General features: G+C 40.8%; 5 non-coding genes across 5 annotated transcripts; all 5 read right to left on the reverse strand.

Annotated features, from left to right (window-relative positions):
* Positions 1-290: 290 nt before the first annotated feature.
* Positions 291-363, reverse strand: trnav-aac (transfer RNA valine (anticodon AAC)). Its single transcript has one exon. It is a non-coding gene; the product is annotated as a tRNA-Val (tRNA).
* Positions 364-2,340: 1,977 nt separating this feature from the next.
* trnav-aac (transfer RNA valine (anticodon AAC)) lies at positions 2,341-2,413 on the reverse strand. The gene has a single exon. It is a non-coding gene; the product is annotated as a tRNA-Val (tRNA).
* Positions 2,414-4,390: 1,977 nt separating this feature from the next.
* Positions 4,391-4,463, reverse strand: trnav-aac (transfer RNA valine (anticodon AAC)). The gene has a single exon. It is a non-coding gene; the product is annotated as a tRNA-Val (tRNA).
* Positions 4,464-6,440: 1,977 nt separating this feature from the next.
* Positions 6,441-6,513, reverse strand: trnav-aac (transfer RNA valine (anticodon AAC)). Its single transcript has one exon. It is a non-coding gene; the product is annotated as a tRNA-Val (tRNA).
* Positions 6,514-8,490: 1,977 nt separating this feature from the next.
* trnav-aac (transfer RNA valine (anticodon AAC)) lies at positions 8,491-8,563 on the reverse strand. Its single transcript has one exon. It is a non-coding gene; the product is annotated as a tRNA-Val (tRNA).
* Between the last annotated feature and the right edge of the window lie 8,641 nt (positions 8,564-17,204).

Below are 17,204 nucleotides of genomic sequence, written 5' to 3' on the forward strand. Positions count from 1 at the left end.
TGTAGTTTGCAGAAACGGGGCTTAGATCTGCTGTTGTGAACCGAGGTAAAGGTGCAGGATCCTTGAATAATCTTTCACAATTCAACTGAAAGCAGCCGGAATGTGCAACTTTGAGAGGGGCTCTCTGCACGGTCAGGGCTGGAAACGGAAGTGAGCGAGCGAAACCGTAGTGTTCTGTGTGTGTGTACAACTGTACAGAATAACACAAATGTAACAGGACTTTGTTACATTGCATAACAAATGCGAATTGATCCATTTTACTACGATTTAAATGAACATGATTTACAAAATGCTTCCGCCCGGTTTCGAACCGGGGACCTTTCGCGTGTTAGGCGAACGTGATAACCACTACACTACGGAAACGCTGGATAAAACAGTCGCCTTTGGCTATAAATCTATGAATCTATGAAGAAAGTTATTTAAGTTTGACTGTCACCCAGCAAACATGTTACAATTTCCTTCAGTGTGCAACACACATTTTTGTTCGTTTTAATACAATTAATAAGATTCTCACAGACTTCAATTGTCTTTGTCAGAACTGAAATCCCTGACTGGGAATCAAACCTGATTGTTTTCAATGATGATTGGATTGTCCTATGAGGAGAGATTGAGTAGATTGGGCCTATAATCTCTGGAGTTCAGAAGTACGAGATGTGTTGTCATTGAAAGGTACAATTTTCTTGGAGGGCTTGAAAGGATAGAAGCTGAGAGGTTGTTTCCCCTGGCTGGAGAGTCTAGAACTGGGGGGCAGAGTCTGAGGATTAGGGGCCGGCTATTTGAGACTCAGATGAGGAGACATTTCTTCACTCAGAGGCTTGTGATCTTTGCAATTCTCAACCTCAGAGGGCAGTGGATGCTCAGTCATTGAGTATATTCAAGGATTTGAGAGTCCTTTTACATAGAATACAGAAAGTTAACTTTTGTGAGCTCTTCCTTTATATTGAGCGCTGTCTCCTTCTTTAATCGTTGTCAGCTTTCGCTTGGCGGTTACTTTGCAGCACCAACTTCTTTGTAAGTTCGAACTCTGTCTCACCGCGGGCGCAGTCTGGGCTTTTTTCAATCCCCTTCAACACCGAAACACATTAAAGCAGTGATTTTAATTTAGTAGTGTGATATTTTTCGAGGCACCATTAAATGATTCAATAATTTATTCCTATCAGTGTTGCAGGCTGGGTTCGATTCACGGTTAGGGAAGAAATTTTGATATCACCGTTTCTTATTCATGAATGCGATGTAATTTTATTAAATTAATTACATGCATCTAATGTGAATAAATAAGAACTGCTTTAATCACCATTAATTAACCGGTAACTTTATTTTGCGGAATGAAAGACATAATAATATGGTTACTGAGGGACAGTCGAAACTTCATTCATTTATTTTGCTCTTTGCATCTCCTGAACTGTTAACCCATATCTCATTTTACACATTGCATTTCAGGAGAATGGTTTAAAATGTTCATTGCTTGAGAGAGCAGCGATCTGGTGCAACATTTGTAAAATTTAACGGGACCGGCTATTTCACAGAAAAAACCGATTCTCTCACATGATGTTTTCAGACCACACACTGACTGATCTTTGCTAGGCCCCAAGTGGATGATCTGACACTTGCCCGCGTTGAGCTCCATTATTCACTGGTCAGGGGAGATTTAATAGAGGTGATCAAAATTAAGGGGGAAACCGTTTCCACTGGCAGGAGTGTCAGCAGGGCTATGGGGGAAGAGCAGCGGAGTGGGACTGATTGGATAGCTCTTTCAAAGATGCAATATGAATTCCTCATTTTAACCTGCAATTGATAGATTTTAGTTAACCAACGGTATTAAGGGATCATTGAAGTCTGTGAGACACTTCATAACTGTTTCTATTATCATTAATCAACCCACAACATTTTGTTGCACACTGCAGGAATTGCTAACATGTATACCGGATGACAGTCAAACTTCAATAACTTTTTATAGAATCATAGAAAATTGCCTGAACCCCTGTGGTTAATGAAGGGAATTTTAATGGTTGAGTTCCGTATACACCTTGGAATTCTGGAAAACATGGTTTGTAGTTTGCAGAAACGGGGCTTAGATCTGCTGTTGTGAACCGAGGTAAAGCTGCAGGATCCTTGAATAATCTTTCACAATTCAACTGAAAGCAGCCGGAATGTGCAACTTTGAGAGGGGCTGTCTGCACGGTCAGGGCTGGAAACGGAAGTGAGCGAGCGAAACCGTAGTCTTCTGTGTGTGTGCACAACTGTACAGAATAACACAAATGTAACAGGACTTTGTTACATTGCATAACAAATGCGAATTGATCCATTTTTCTACGATTTAAATGAACATGATTTACAAAATGTTTCCGCCCGGTTTCGAACCGGGGACTTTTCGCGTGTTAGGCGAACGTGATAACCACTACACTACGGAAACGCTGGATAAAACAGTCGCCTTTGGCTATAAATCTATGAATCTATGAAGAAAGTTATTTAAGTTTGACTGTCACCCAGCAAATATGTTACAATTTCCTTCAGTGTGCAACACACATTTTTGTTCGTTTTAATACAATTAATAAGATTCTCACAGACTTCAATTGTCTTTGTCAGAACTGAAATCCCTGACTGGGAATCAAACCTGATTGTTTTCAATGATGATTGGATTGTCCTATGAGGAGAGATTGAGTAGATTGGGCCTATAATCTCTGGAGTTCAGAAGTACGAGATGTGTTGTCATTGAAAGGTACAATTTTCTTGGAGGGCTTGAAAGGATAGAAGCTGAGAGGTTGTTTCCCCTGGCTGGAGAGTCTAGAACTGGGGGGCAGAGTCTGAGGATTAGGGGCCGGCTATTTGAGACTCAGATGAGGAGACATTTCTTCACTCAGAGGCTTGTGATCTTTGCAATTCTCAACCTCAGAGGGCAGTGGATGCTCAGTCATTGAGTATATTCAAGCATTTGAGAGTCCTTTTACATAGAATACAGAAAGTTAACTTTTGTGAGCTCTTCCTTTATATTGAGCGCTGTCTCCTTCTTTAATCGTTGTCAGCTTTCGCTTGGCGGTTACTTTGCAGCACCAACTTCTTTGTAAGTTCGAACTCTGTCTCACCGCGGGCGCAGTCTGGGCTTTTTTCAATCCCCTTCAACACCGAAACACATTAAAGCAGTGATTTTAATTTAGTAGTGTGATATTTTTCGAGGCACCATTAAATGATTCAATAATTTATTCCTATCAGTGTTGCAGGCTGGGTTCGATTCACGGTTAGGGAAGAAATTTTGATATCACCGTTTCTTATTCATGAATGCGATGTAATTTTATTAAATTAATTACATGCATCTAATGTGAATAAATAAGAACTGCTTTAATCACCATTAATTAACCGGTAACTTTATTTTGCGGAATGAAAGACATAATAATATGGTTACTGAGGGACAGTCGAAACTTCATTCATTTATTTTGCTCTTTGCATCTCCTGAACTGTTAACCCATATCTCATTTTACACATTGCATTTCAGGAGAATGGTTTAAAATGTTCATTGCTTGAGAGAGCAGCGATCTGGGGCAACATTTGTAAAATTTAACGGGACCGGCTATTTCACAGAAAAAACCGATTCTCTCACATGATGTTTTCAGACCACACACTGACTGATCTTTGCTAGGCCCCAAGTGGATGATCTGACACTTGCCCGCGTTGAGCTCCATTATTCACTGGTCAGGGGAGATTTAATAGAGGTGATCAAAATTAAGGGGGAAACCGTTTCCACTGGCAGGAGTGTCAGCAGGGCTATGGGGGAAGAGCAGCGGAGTGGGACTGATTGGATAGCTCTTTCAAAGATGCAATATGAATTCCTCATTTTAACCTGCAATTGATAGATTTTAGTTAACCAACGGTATTAAGGGATCATTGAAGTCTGTGAGACACTTCATAACTGTTTCTATTATCATTAATCAACCCACAACATTTTGTTGCACACTGCAGGAATTGCTAACATGTATACCGGATGACAGTCAAACTTCAATAACTTTTTATAGAATCATAGAAAATTGCCTGAACCCCTGTGGTTAATGAAGGGAATTTTAATGGTTGAGTTCCGTATACACCTTGGAATTCTGGAAAACATGGTTTGTAGTTTGCAGAAACGGGGCTTAGATCTGCTGTTGTGAACCGAGGTAAAGCTGCAGGATCCTTGAATAATCTTTCACAATTCAACTGAAAGCAGCCGGAATGTGCAACTTTGAGAGGGGCTGTCTGCACGGTCAGGGCTGGAAACGGAAGTGAGCGAGCGAAACCGTAGTGTTCTGTGTGTGTGCACAACTGTACAGAATAACACAAATGTAACAGGACTTTGTTACATTGCATAACAAATGCGAATTGATCCATTTTTCTACGATTTAAATGAACATGATTTACAAAATGTTTCCGCCCGGTTTCGAACCGGGGACTTTTCGCGTGTTAGGCGAACGTGATAACCACTACACTACGGAAACGCTGGATAAAACAGTCGCCTTTGGCTATAAATCTATGAATCTATGAAGAAAGTTATTTAAGTTTGACTGTCACCCAGCAAACATGTTACAATTTCCTTCAGTGTGCAACACACATTTTTGTTCGTTTTAATACAATTAATAAGATTCTCACAGACTTCAATTGTCTTTGTCAGAACTGAAATCCCTGACTGGGAATCAAACCTGATTGTTTTCAATGATGATTGGATTGTCCTATGAGGAGAGATTGAGTAGATTGGGCCTATAATCTCTGGAGTTCAGAAGTACGAGATGTGTTGTCATTGAAAGGTACAATTTTCTTGGAGGGCTTGAAAGGATAGAAGCTGAGAGGTTGTTTCCCCTGGCTGGAGAGTCTAGAACTGGGGGGCAGAGTCTGAGGATTAGGGGCCGGCTATTTGAGACTCAGATGAGGAGACATTTCTTCACGCAGAGGCTTGTGATCTTTGCAATTCTCAACCTCAGAGGGCAGTGGATGCTCAGTCATTGAGTATATTCAAGGATTTGAGAGTCCTTTTACATAGAATACAGAAAGTTAACTTTTGTGAGCTCTTCCTTTATATTGAGCGCTGTCTCCTTCTTTAATCGTTGTCAGCTTTCGCTTGGCGGTTACTTCGCAGCACCAACTTCTTTGTAAGTTCGAACTCTGTCTCACCGCGGGCGCAGTCTGGGCTTTTTTCAATCCCCTTCAACACCGAAACACATTAAAGCAGTGATTTTAATTTAGTAGTGTGATATTTTTCGAGGCACCATTAAATGATTCAATAATTTATTCCTATCAGTGTTGCAGGCTGGGTTCGATTCACGGTTAGGGAAGAAATTTTGATATCACCGTTTCTTATTCATGAATGCGATGTAATTTTATTAAATTAATTACATGCATCTAATGTGAATAAATAAGAACTGCTTTAATCACCATTAATTAACCGGTAACTTTATTTTGCGGAATGAAAGACATAATAATATGGTTACTGAGGGACAGTCGAAACTCCATTCATTTATTTTGCTCTTTGCATCTCCTGAACTGTTAACCCATATCTCATTTTACACATTGCATTTCAGGAGAATGGTTTAAAATGTTCATTGCTTGAGAGAGCAGCGATCTGGGGCAACATTTGTAAAATTTAACGGGACCGGCTATTTCACAGAAAAAACCGATTCTCTCACATGATGTTTTCAGACCACACACTGACTGATCTTTGCTAGGCCCCAAGTGGATGATCTGACACTTGCCCGCGTTGAGCTCCATTATTCACTGGTCAGGGGAGATTTAATAGAGGTGATCAAAATTAAGGGGGAAACCGTTTCCACTGGCAGGAGTGTCAGCAGGGCTATGGGGGAAGAGCAGCGGAGTGGGACTGATTGGATAGCTCTTTCAAAGATGCAATATGAATTCCTCATTTTAACCTGCAATTGATAGATTTTAGTTAACCAACGGTATTAAGGGATCATTGAAGTCTGTGAGACACTTCATAACTGTTTCTATTATCATTAATCAACCCACAACATTTTGTTGCACACTGCAGGAATTGCTAACATGTATACCGGATGACAGTCAAACTTCAATAACTTTTTATAGAATCATAGAAAATTGCCTGAACCCCTGTGGTTAATGAAGGGAATTTTAATGGTTGAGTTCCGTATACACCTTGGAATTCTGGAAAACATGGTTTGTAGTTTGCAGAAACGGGGCTTAGATCTGCTGTTGTGAACCGAGGTAAAGCTGCAGGATCCTTGAATAATCTTTCACAATTCAACTGAAAGCAGCCGGAATGTGCAACTTTGAGAGGGGCTGTCTGCACGGTCAGGGCTGGAAACGGAAGTGAGCGAGCGAAACCGTAGAGTTCTGTGTGTGTGTACAACTGTACAGAATAACACAAATGTAACAGGACTTTGTTACATTGCATAACAAATGAGAATTGATCCATTTTTCTACGATTTAAATGAACATGATTTACAAAATGTTTCCGCCCGGTTTCGAACCGGGGACCTTTCGCGTGTTAGGCGAACGTGATAACCACTACACTACGGAAACGCTGGATAAAACAGTCGCCTTTGGCTATAAATCTATGAATCTATGAAGAAAGTTATTTAAGTTTGACTGTCACCCAGCAAACATGTTACAATTTCCTTCAGTGTGCAACACACATTTTTGTTCGTTTTAATACAATTAATAAGATTCTCACAGACTTCAATTGTCTTTGTCAGAACTGAAATCCCTGACTGGGAATCAAACCTGATTGTATTCAATGATGATTGGATTGTCCTATGAGGAGAGATTGAGTAGATTGGGCCTATAATCTCTGGAGTTCAGAAGTACGAGATGTGTTGTCATTGAAAGGTACAATTTTCTTGGAGGGCTTGAAAGGATAGAAGCTGAGAGGTTGTTTCCCCTGGCTTGAGAGTCTAGAACTGGGGGGCAGAGTCTGAAGATTAGGGGCCGGCTATTTGAGACTCAGATGAGGAGACATTTCTTCACTCAGAGGCTTGTGATCTTTGCAATTCTCAACCTCAGAGGGCAGTGGTTGCTCAGTCATTGAGTATATTCAAGGATTTGAGAGTCCTTTTACATAGAATACAGAAAGTTAACTTTTGTGAGCTCTTCCTTTATATTGAGTGCTGTCTCCTTCTTTAATCGTTGTCAGCTTTCGCTTGGCGGTTACTTCGCAGCACCAACTTCTTTGTAAGTTCGAACTCTGTCTCACCGCGGGCGCAGTCTGGGCTTTTTTCAATCCCCTTCAACACCGAAACACATTAAAGCAGTGATTTTAATTTAGTAGTGTGATATTTTTCGAGGCACCATTAAATGATTCAATAATTTATTCCTATCAGTGTTGCAGGCTGGGTTCGATTCACGGTTAGGGAAGAAATTTTGATATCACCGTTTCTTATTCATGAATGCGATGTAATTTTATTAAATTAATTACATGCATCTAATGTGAATAAATAAGAACTGCTTTAATCACCATTAATTAACCGGTAACTTTATTTTGCGGAATGAAAGACATAATAATATGGTTACTGAGGGACAGTCGAAACTTCATTCATTTATTTTGCTCTTTGCATCTCCTGAACTGTTAACCCATATCTCATTTTACACATTGCATTTCAGGAGCATGGTTTAAAATGTTCATTGCTTGAGAGAGCAGCGATCTGGGGCAACATTTGTAAAATTTAACGGGACCGGCTATTTCACAGAAAAAACCGATTCTCTCACATGATGTTTTCAGACCACACACTGACTGATCTTTGCTAGGCCCCAAGTGGATGATCTGACACTTGCCCGCGTTGAGCTCCATTATTCACTGGTCAGGGGAGATTTAATAGAGGTGATCAAAATTAAGGGGGAAACCGTTTCCACTGGCAGGAGTGTCAGCAGGGCTATGGGGGAAGAGCAGCGGAGTGGGACTGATTGGATAGCTCTTTCAAAGATGCAATATGAATTCCTCATTTTAACCTGCAATTGATAGATTTTAGTTAACCAACGGTATTAAGGGATCATTGAAGTCTGTGAGACACTTCATAACTGTTTCTATTATCATTAATCAACCCACAACATTGTGTTGCACACTGCAGGAATTGCTAACATGTATACCGGATGACAGTCAAACTTCAATAACTTTTTATAGAATCATAGAAAATTGCCTGAACCCCTGTGGTTAATGAAGGGAATTTTAATGGTTGAGTTCCGTATACACCTTGGAATTCTGGAAAACATGGTTTGTAGTTTGCAGAAACGGGGCTTAGATCTGCTGTTGTGAACCGAGGTAAAGCTGCAGGATCCTTGAATAATCTTTCACAATTCAACTGAAAGCAGCCGGAATGTGCAACTTTGAGAGGGGCTGTCTGCACGGTCAGGGCTGGAAACGGAAGTGAGCGAGCGAAACCGTAGTGTTCTGTGTGTGTGTACAACTGTACAGAATAACACAAATGTAACAGGACTTTGTTACATTGCATAACAAATGCGAATTGATCCATTTTTCTACGATTTAAATGAACATGATTTACAAAATGTTTCCGCCCGGTTTCGAACCGGGGACCTTTCGCGTGTTAGGCGAACGTGATAACCACTACACTACGGAAACGCTGGATAAAACAGTCGCCTTTGGCTATAAATCTATGAATCTATGAAGAAAGTTATTTAAGTTTGACTGTCACCCAGCAAACATGTTACAATTTCCTTCAGTGTGCAACACACATTTTTGTTCGTTTTAATACAATTAATAAGATTCTCACAGACTTCAATTGTCTTTGTCAGAACTGAAATCCCTGACTGGGAATCAAACCTGATTGTTTTCAATGATGATTGGATTGTCCTATGAGGAGAGATTGAGTAGATTGGGCCTATAATCTCTGGAGTTCAGAAGTACGAGATGTGTTGTCATTGAAAGGTACAATTTTCTTGGAGGGCTTGAAAGGATAGAAGCTGAGAGGTTGTTTCCCCTGGCTGGAGAGTCTAGAACTGGGAGGCAGAGTCTGAGGATTAGGGGCCGGCTATTTGAGACTCAGATGAGGAGACATTTCTTCACTCAGAGGCTTGTGATCTTTGCAATTCTCAACCTCAGAGGGCAGTGGATGCTCAGTCATTGAGTATATTCAAGGATTTGAGAGTCCTTTTACATAGAATACAGAAAGTTAACTTTTGTGAGCTCTTCCTTTATATTGAGCGCTGTCTCCTTCTTTAATCGTTGTCAGCTTTCGCTTGGCGGTTACTTCGCAGCACCAACTTCTTTGTAAGTTCGAACTCTGTCTCACCGCGGGCGCAGTCTGGGCTTTTTTCAATCCCCTTCAACACCGAAACACTTTAAAGCAGTGATTTAATTTAGTAGTGTGATATTTTTCGAGGCACCATTAAATGATTCAATAATTTATTCCTATCAGTGTTGCAGGCTGGGTTCGATTCACGGTTAGGGAAGAAATTTTGATATCACCGTTTCTTATTCATGAATGCGATGTAATTTTATTAAATTAATTACATGCATCTAATGTGAATAAATAAGAACTGCTTAAATCACCATTAATTAACCGGTAACTTTATTTTGCAGAATGAAAGACATGATAATATGGTTACTGAGGGACAGTCGAAACTTCATTCATTTATTTTGCTCTTTGCATCTCCTGAACTGATAACTCATATCTCATTTTACACATTGCATTTTAGGAGAATGGTTTAAAATGTTCATTGCTTGAGAGAGCAGCGATCTGGGGCAACATTTGTAAAATTTAACGGGACCGGCTACTTCACAGAAAAAACCTATTCTCTCACATGATGTTTTCAGACCACACACTGACCGATCTTTGCTCGGCCCCAAGTGGATGATCTGATACTTGTTCGCGTTGAACTCCATTAATCACTGGTCAGGGGAGATTTAATAGAGGTGATCAAAATTATGGGGGAAACAGTTTCCACTGGCAGGAGTGTCAGCAGGGCAATGGGGGAAGAGCAGCGGAGTGGGACTGATTGGATAGCTCTTTCAAAGATGCATCATGAATTGCTCATTTTAATCTGCGATTGATAGCTTTTAGTCAACCAACGGCATTAAGGAATCATTGAAGTCTGTGAGACACTTCATAATTGTTTCTATTATCATTAATCAACCCACAACATTTTGTTGCACACTGCAGGAATTGCTAACATGTATACCGGATGACAGTCAAACTTTAATAACTTGTTATAGAACCATAGAAAATTACCTGAACCCCTGAGGTTAATGAAGGGAATTTTAATGATTGAGTTCCGTATACACCTTGGAATTCTGGAAAACATGGTTTGTTGTTTGCAGCAACGCGGCTTCGATCTGCTGTTGTGAACCGAAGTAAAGCTGCAGGATCCTTGAATAATCTTTCACAATTCAACTGAAAGCAGCCGGATTGTGTAGCTTTGAGAGGGGCTGTCTGCACGGTCAGGGCTGGAAACGGAAGTGAGCGAGCGACACCGTAGTGTTCTGTGTGTGTGCATAACTGTACAGAATAACACAAATGTAACAGGACTTTGTTACTTTGCATAACAAATGGGAATTGATCCATTTTTCTACGATTTAAATGAACATGATTTACAAAATGCTTCCGCCTGGTTTCGAACCGGGGATTTTACGCGTGTTAGGCGAACGTGATAACCACTACACTACGAAAACGCTGGATCAAATAGTCGCCTTTTGCTATACATCTATGAATCTATGAAGAAAGTTTTTAAAGTTTGACTGCCACCCAGCAAACATGTTACAATTTCCTTCAGTGTGCAACACACATTTTTGTTGGTTTTAATACAATTATTAAGATTCTCACAGACTTCAATGGTCTTTGTCAGAACCGAAATCCCTGACTGGGAATCAAACCTGATTGTTTTCAATGATGATAGGATTGTCCAATGAAGAGAGATTGAGTAGATTGGGCCTGTAATCTCTGGAGTTCAGAAGAACGAGAGGAGTTCTCATTGAAAGGTACAATTTTCATGGAGGGCTTGAAAGGGTAGAAGTTGAGAGGTTGTTTCCCCTGGCTGGAGAGTCTCGAACTAGGGGGCAGAGTCTCAGGATAAGGGGCCGGCCATTTGAGAGTCAGATGAGGAGACATTTCTTCACTCAGAGGCTTGTGAATTTTTGCAATTCTCAACCTCAGAGGGCAGTGGATGCTCAGTCATTGAGTATATTCAAGGATTTGGGGGTCCTTTGACACAGAATACAGAAATTAACGTTTGTGAGCTCATCCTTTATATTGAGCGGTTTCTCGTCTTTTAATCTGTGTCAGCTTTCGCTCAGCGGTTACTTCACAGCACTAACTTCTTTTTAAGTTCGAAATCTGTCTCACCGCGGGCGCAGTCTGGGCTTTTTTCAATCCCCTTCAACACCGAAACACATTAAAGCAGTGACTCTAATTTAGCAGCGTGACATCTTTCGAGGCACCATTAAATAATTCAACTTAACGTATCCTTTCAGTGTTGCGAGCTCGGTTCGATTCACGGTTAGAGAAGAAATTTTGATATCACCGTTTCTTATTCATGAATGCGATGTAATTTTATTAAATTAATTACATACATCTAATGTGAATAAATAAGAACTGCTATAATCATCATTAATTAACCGGTAACTTTATTTTGCAGAATGAAAGACATGATAATATGGTTACTGAGGGACAGTCGAAACTTCATTCATTTATTTTGCTCTTTGCATCTCCTGAACTGTTAACCCATATCTCATTTTACACATTGCATTTTAGGAGAATAGTTTAAAATCTTCATTGCTTGAGAGATCAGCGATCTGGGGCAACATTTGTAAAATTTATCGGGACCGGCTATTTCACAGAAAAAACCTAATCTCTCACATGATGTTTTCAGACCACACACTGACCAATCTTTGCTAGGCCCCAAGTGGATGATCTGACACTTGAACGCGTTGAACTCCATTAATCACTGGTCAGGGGAGATTTAATAGAGGTGATCAAAATTATGTGGGAAAAAGTTTCCACTGGCAGGAGTGTCAGCAGGGCTATGGGGGACGACCTGCGGAGTGGGACTGATTGGATAGCTCGTTCAAAGATGCATCATGAATTGCTCATTTTAACCTGCAATTGATAGATTTTAGTTAACCAACGTTATTAAGGGATCATTGAAGTTTGTGAGACACTTCATAATTTTTCTATTGTCAATAATCCACCCACAACATTTTGTTGCACACTGCATGTATAACGGATGACAGTCAAACTTTAATAACGTTTTATAGAATCAGAGAAAATTGCCTCAACCCCTGTGGTTAATGAAGGGAAGTTTAATGTTTGAGTTCCGTATACACCTTGGAATTCTGGAAAGCATGGTTTGTAGTTTGCAGAAACGCGGCTTAGATCTGCTGTTGTGAACCGAGGTAAAGCTGCAGGATCCTTGAATAATCTTTCACAATTCAACTGAAAGCAGCCGGAATGTGCAGCTTTGAGAGGGACTGTCTGCACGGTCAGGTCCGGAAACGGAAGTGAGCGAGCGACGCCGTCGTGTTCTGTGTGTGTGCAGAACTGTACAGAATAACACAAATGTAACAGGACTTTGTTACATTGCATAGCAAATGCGAATTGATCCATTTTCTACGACATAAATGAACATGATTTACAAAATGTTGCCCCGCGGTTTCGAACCGGCGACTTTTCGCGTGTTAAGTGAACGTGATAACTACTACACTACGGAAACGCATGATAAAGCAGTCGCCTTTGGCTATAAATCTATGAATCTATGAAGAAAGTTATTAAAGTTTGACTGTCACCCAGCAAACATGTTACAATTTCCTTCAGTGTGCAACACACATTTTTGTTGGTTTTAATACAATTAATAAGATTCTCACAGACTTCAATTGTCTTTGTCAGAACTGAAATCCCTGACTGGGAATCAAACCTGATTGTTTTCAATGATGATTGGATTGTCCTATGAGGAGAGATTGAGTAGATTGGGCCTATAATCTCTGGAGTTTAGAAGAACGAGATGTGTTGTCATTGAAAGGTACAATTTTCTTGGAGGTCTTGAAACGGTAGAAGATGAGAGGTTGTTTCCCCTGGCTGGAGAGTCTCGAACTAGGAGGCAGAGTCTCAGGATAAGGGGCCGGCCATTTGAGACTCAGATGAGGAGATATTTCTTCACTCAGAGGCTTGTGAATCTTTGCAATTCTCAACCTCAGAGGGCAGTGGATGCTCAGTCATTGAGTATATTCAAGAATTTGGGAGTCCTTTTACACAGAATACAGAAATTAAGGTTTGTGAGCTCATCCTTTTTCTTGAGCGGTTTCTCGTCCTTTAATCGGTGTCAGCTTTCGCCCAGCTGTTGCTTCACAGCACCAACTTCTTTGTAAGTTCGAACTCTGTCTCACCGCGGGCGCAGTCTGGGCTTTTTTCAATCCCCTTCAACACCGAAACACATTAAAGCAGTGATTTTAATTTAGCAGTGTGATATTTTTTGAGGCACCATTAAATGATTCAATAACGTATTCCTATCAGTATCGCGAGCTGGGTTCGATTCCCGGTTAGGGAAGAAATTTTGATATCACCGTTTCTTATTCATGAATGCGATGTAATTTTATTAAATTAATTACATGCATCTAATGTGAATAAATAAGAACTGCTTTAATCACCATTAATTAACCGGTAACTTTATTTTGCTGAATGAAAGACATGATAATATGGTTACTGAGGGACAGTCGAAACTTCATTCATTTATTTTGCTCTTTGCATCTCCTGAACTGATAACTCATATCTCATTTTACACATTGCATTTTAGGAGAGTGGTTTAAAATGTTCATTGCTTGAGAGAGCAGCGATCTGGGGCAACATTTGTAAAATTTAACGGGACCGGCTACTTCACAGAAAGAACCTATTCTCTCACATGATGTTTTCAGACCACACACTGACCGATCTTTGCTCGGCCCCAAGTGGATGATCTGATACTTGCCCGCGTTGAACTCCATTAATCACTGGTCAGCGGAGATTTAATAGAGGTGATCAAAATTATGGGGGAAAAAGTTTCCACTGGCAGGAGTGTCAGCAGGGCTATGGGGGACGACCTGCGGAGTGGGACTGATTGGATAGCTCGTTCAAAGATGCATCATGAATCGCTCATTTTTACCTGCGATTGATATATTTTAGTTAACCAACGTTATTAAGGGATCATTGAAGTCTGTGAGACACTTCATAATTGTTTCTATTATCAATAATCCACCTACAACATTTTGTTGCACACTGCAGGAATTGTTAACATGTATAACGGATGACAGTCAAACTTTAACAACGTTTTATAGAATCAGAGAAAATTGCCTGAACCACTGAGGTTAATGAAGGAAAGTTTAATGTTTGAGTTCCGGATACACCTTGGAATTCTGGAAAACATGGTTTGTGGCTTGCAGAAACGCGGCTTAGATCTGCTGTTGTGAACCGAAGTGAAGCTGCAGGATCCTTGAATAATCTTTCACAATTCAACTGAAAGCAGCCGGATTGTGTAGCTTTGAGAGGGGCTGTCTGCACGGTCAGGGCTGGAAACGGAAGTGAGCGAGCGACACCGTCGTGTTCTGTGTGTGTGCACAACTGTACAGAATAACACAAATGTAACAGGACTTTGTTACTTTGCATAACAAATGGGAATTGATCCATTTTTCTACGATTTGAATGAAGATGATTTACAAAATGTTTTCGCCCGTTTTCGAATCAGGGACTTTTCGGATTTTAGGCGAACGTGATAACCACTACACTACGGAAACGCTGAGTAAAGCAGGCGCCTTTTGTTATAAATCTATGAATCTCTGACGAAAGTTATTAAAGTTTGACTGTCACCCGGCAAACATGTTACAATTTCCTTCAGTGTGCAACACACATTTTTGTTGGTTTTAATAAAATTATTAAGGTTCTCACAGACTTCAAAGGTCTTTGTCAGAACTGAAATCCCTGACTGGGAATCAAACCTGATTGTTTTCAATGATGATAAGATTGTCCTATGAGGAGAGATTCAGTACATTGGGCCTATAAACTCTCGTGGCGTCAACGGCACCGCGTCTCAATCGGTTTGTAAAACTGCGTGTTCAAATCACGTCGGGGTCATTGTTTCTCCGGGTAGTTTCAGAATTTTTGTTTTCTTTGCCGTTTCACAATAACCAGACACTTACTCCAAAGACTGTCTCACTCTTTCCCCAGTGTCAGGGAGTGAAGCGCCACAATTCCTCATTTATTTAATGTGACAAGACACAAGCACAGGTATTCGCTCAAGATCAACCTGCAGGTACTCACACAGAATAAACAGAGCCAGAGAGACAGGCAGAATCGGGAAACACCGAAAAACACACGAGAGATTTTGACAAGGTGAGAAAGCGCTTTGCGATCAGAAAATTGCCTGAATCCCTGTGGTTAATGAAAGGGCTTTTGATGCTTGATTTCCTTGCACACCTTGGAATTCAGGTGAACCTGGTTCATGGTTTGCAGAACAATTTAAACCCCTGGGTTAAACCAGAGGGAAGGAAATTCGGCAGTTTAATGAGTTTGAAAGGAACATTTTTGACTTGTGCAGTTCGGTCAGAGAAATGCCAGTGAAAGGAAATCATTGCAGAAGGAGCGATTCTGCATTGTCCCTTCTGTCTGAACAGTGCTTTCTCGATGCTGAATTAAGTAGAGGTTTTCGTAGTGTAGCGGTTATCACGTTTGCCTCACTCGCGAAAGGTGCCCGGGCGGAAACATTATTTTTCTGTGAAATAAATTTAACAGGTTTCTTGTGTCAGAAGCAACGAACAATTTAAAGCAGACTCCTAAAATACACAGTGTGTAAATTCTGATAGGGTATAAATCGTCGGCAATGAATAAACTTTCACAAATTATTAAAGTTAAATTACTCAACTTTCGACTGTCCCTTTCTGTGAGCATTTCTTTCATTCTGCAAAACAACGCTTTCGGTTAATGAATGTTGATTAAAACAATTAAACCACTAAACTACCAGAACACACATTAAAGAGTTGATCACAATTGCTGATATTTCTTATCTTTTTTCTGGTGTTTTTTCAGCTCTTGGTCCTTTTCAGCTCCTGACTGCGGATATTCCTCTGGTTAAACGTGAACAAACTGAAATATCTCGCAGCCCCGGCCTCGGTTAATACCAACAGATCTAAGCCGCATTTCAGGCCCGAAAACAAACCCATTAATTAATCGCTTTTCCCCAGCTCCAGAGCTCAGATTGTTGCTGCCCATCCCTGGAGCTGCAAGATTCCAGGGACATGGAATAAACCTCCCCATACAACGAGCACAAGCTCAGGAAAACCCCGGGGGAGATGATATCCCGGTAACTGAGCCTTCAACAGCATTGAACAAGCACCCGGACGGAAACGTTCTTCATGTGGAAGGGATGAGATGCCGAAATTAACGGAAGAAGTCAGGATGGCCGAGCAGTCTAAGGTGCTGCGTTCAGATCGCAGTTTTCTCTGGCGACGTGGGTTCCAATCCCACTTCTGACAGTCTTTACTTTTAATTACAAAGCGGAACTCATTTAATTTCACACCACTGTCAAGCACTTTGGGACATCCCTCAAAAGTGGGATTCAGCAGTTCAACTGCTCCATTCACATAGAAACATAGAAGATAGGCCCCTCGAGCCTGCTACGCCATTTAATGATATCATGGCTGATCATCCACATTCAGTACCTTGTCCCTGCTTTCTCCCCATATCCCTTTATCTCTTTAGCCTTAAGAAATATATCTAACTCCTTCTTGAATATATTTAATGAATTGGCCTCAACTGCCTTCTGTGGTACAGAATTCAACAGGTTCACCACTCTCTGGGTGAAGAAATTCCTCCTCATCTCAGCCCTAAGTGGCTTACCCCTTATCCTTAGACTGTGACTGCTGGTTCTGGATTCCCGCACCATCGGGATCATTCTTCCAGCATCTAGTGTATCTAGTCCTGTTAGAATTTTGTAAGTTTCAATGAGATCCCCTCTCGTTCTTCTAAACTCTAGCGAATATAAGCCTAATCATCTCAATCTGTCTTCGTATGTCATTCCTGCCATCCCATGTGTCAGTCTGGTGAATCTTCGCTGCACTCCCTCCATGGCAAGAACATCCTTCCTCAGATGAGGTGACCAAAGCTGCACAGAATACTCAAGGTATGGTCTCACCAAGGCCTTGTACAACTGCAGCAAGACATCCTTGCTCCTGTACTCAAACCTCTCACTATAAAGGCCAACATTTGCCTTCTTAACCACCTGCTGCACCTGCATGCTTACCTTCA

Source organism: Somniosus microcephalus, unplaced genomic scaffold (assembly GCF_052327205.1).
Source record: "Somniosus microcephalus isolate GS21.2 unplaced genomic scaffold, FLI_Smic_1.0 unresolved_chr4, whole genome shotgun sequence".
Taxonomy (NCBI): domain Eukaryota; kingdom Metazoa; phylum Chordata; class Chondrichthyes; order Squaliformes; family Somniosidae; genus Somniosus; species Somniosus microcephalus.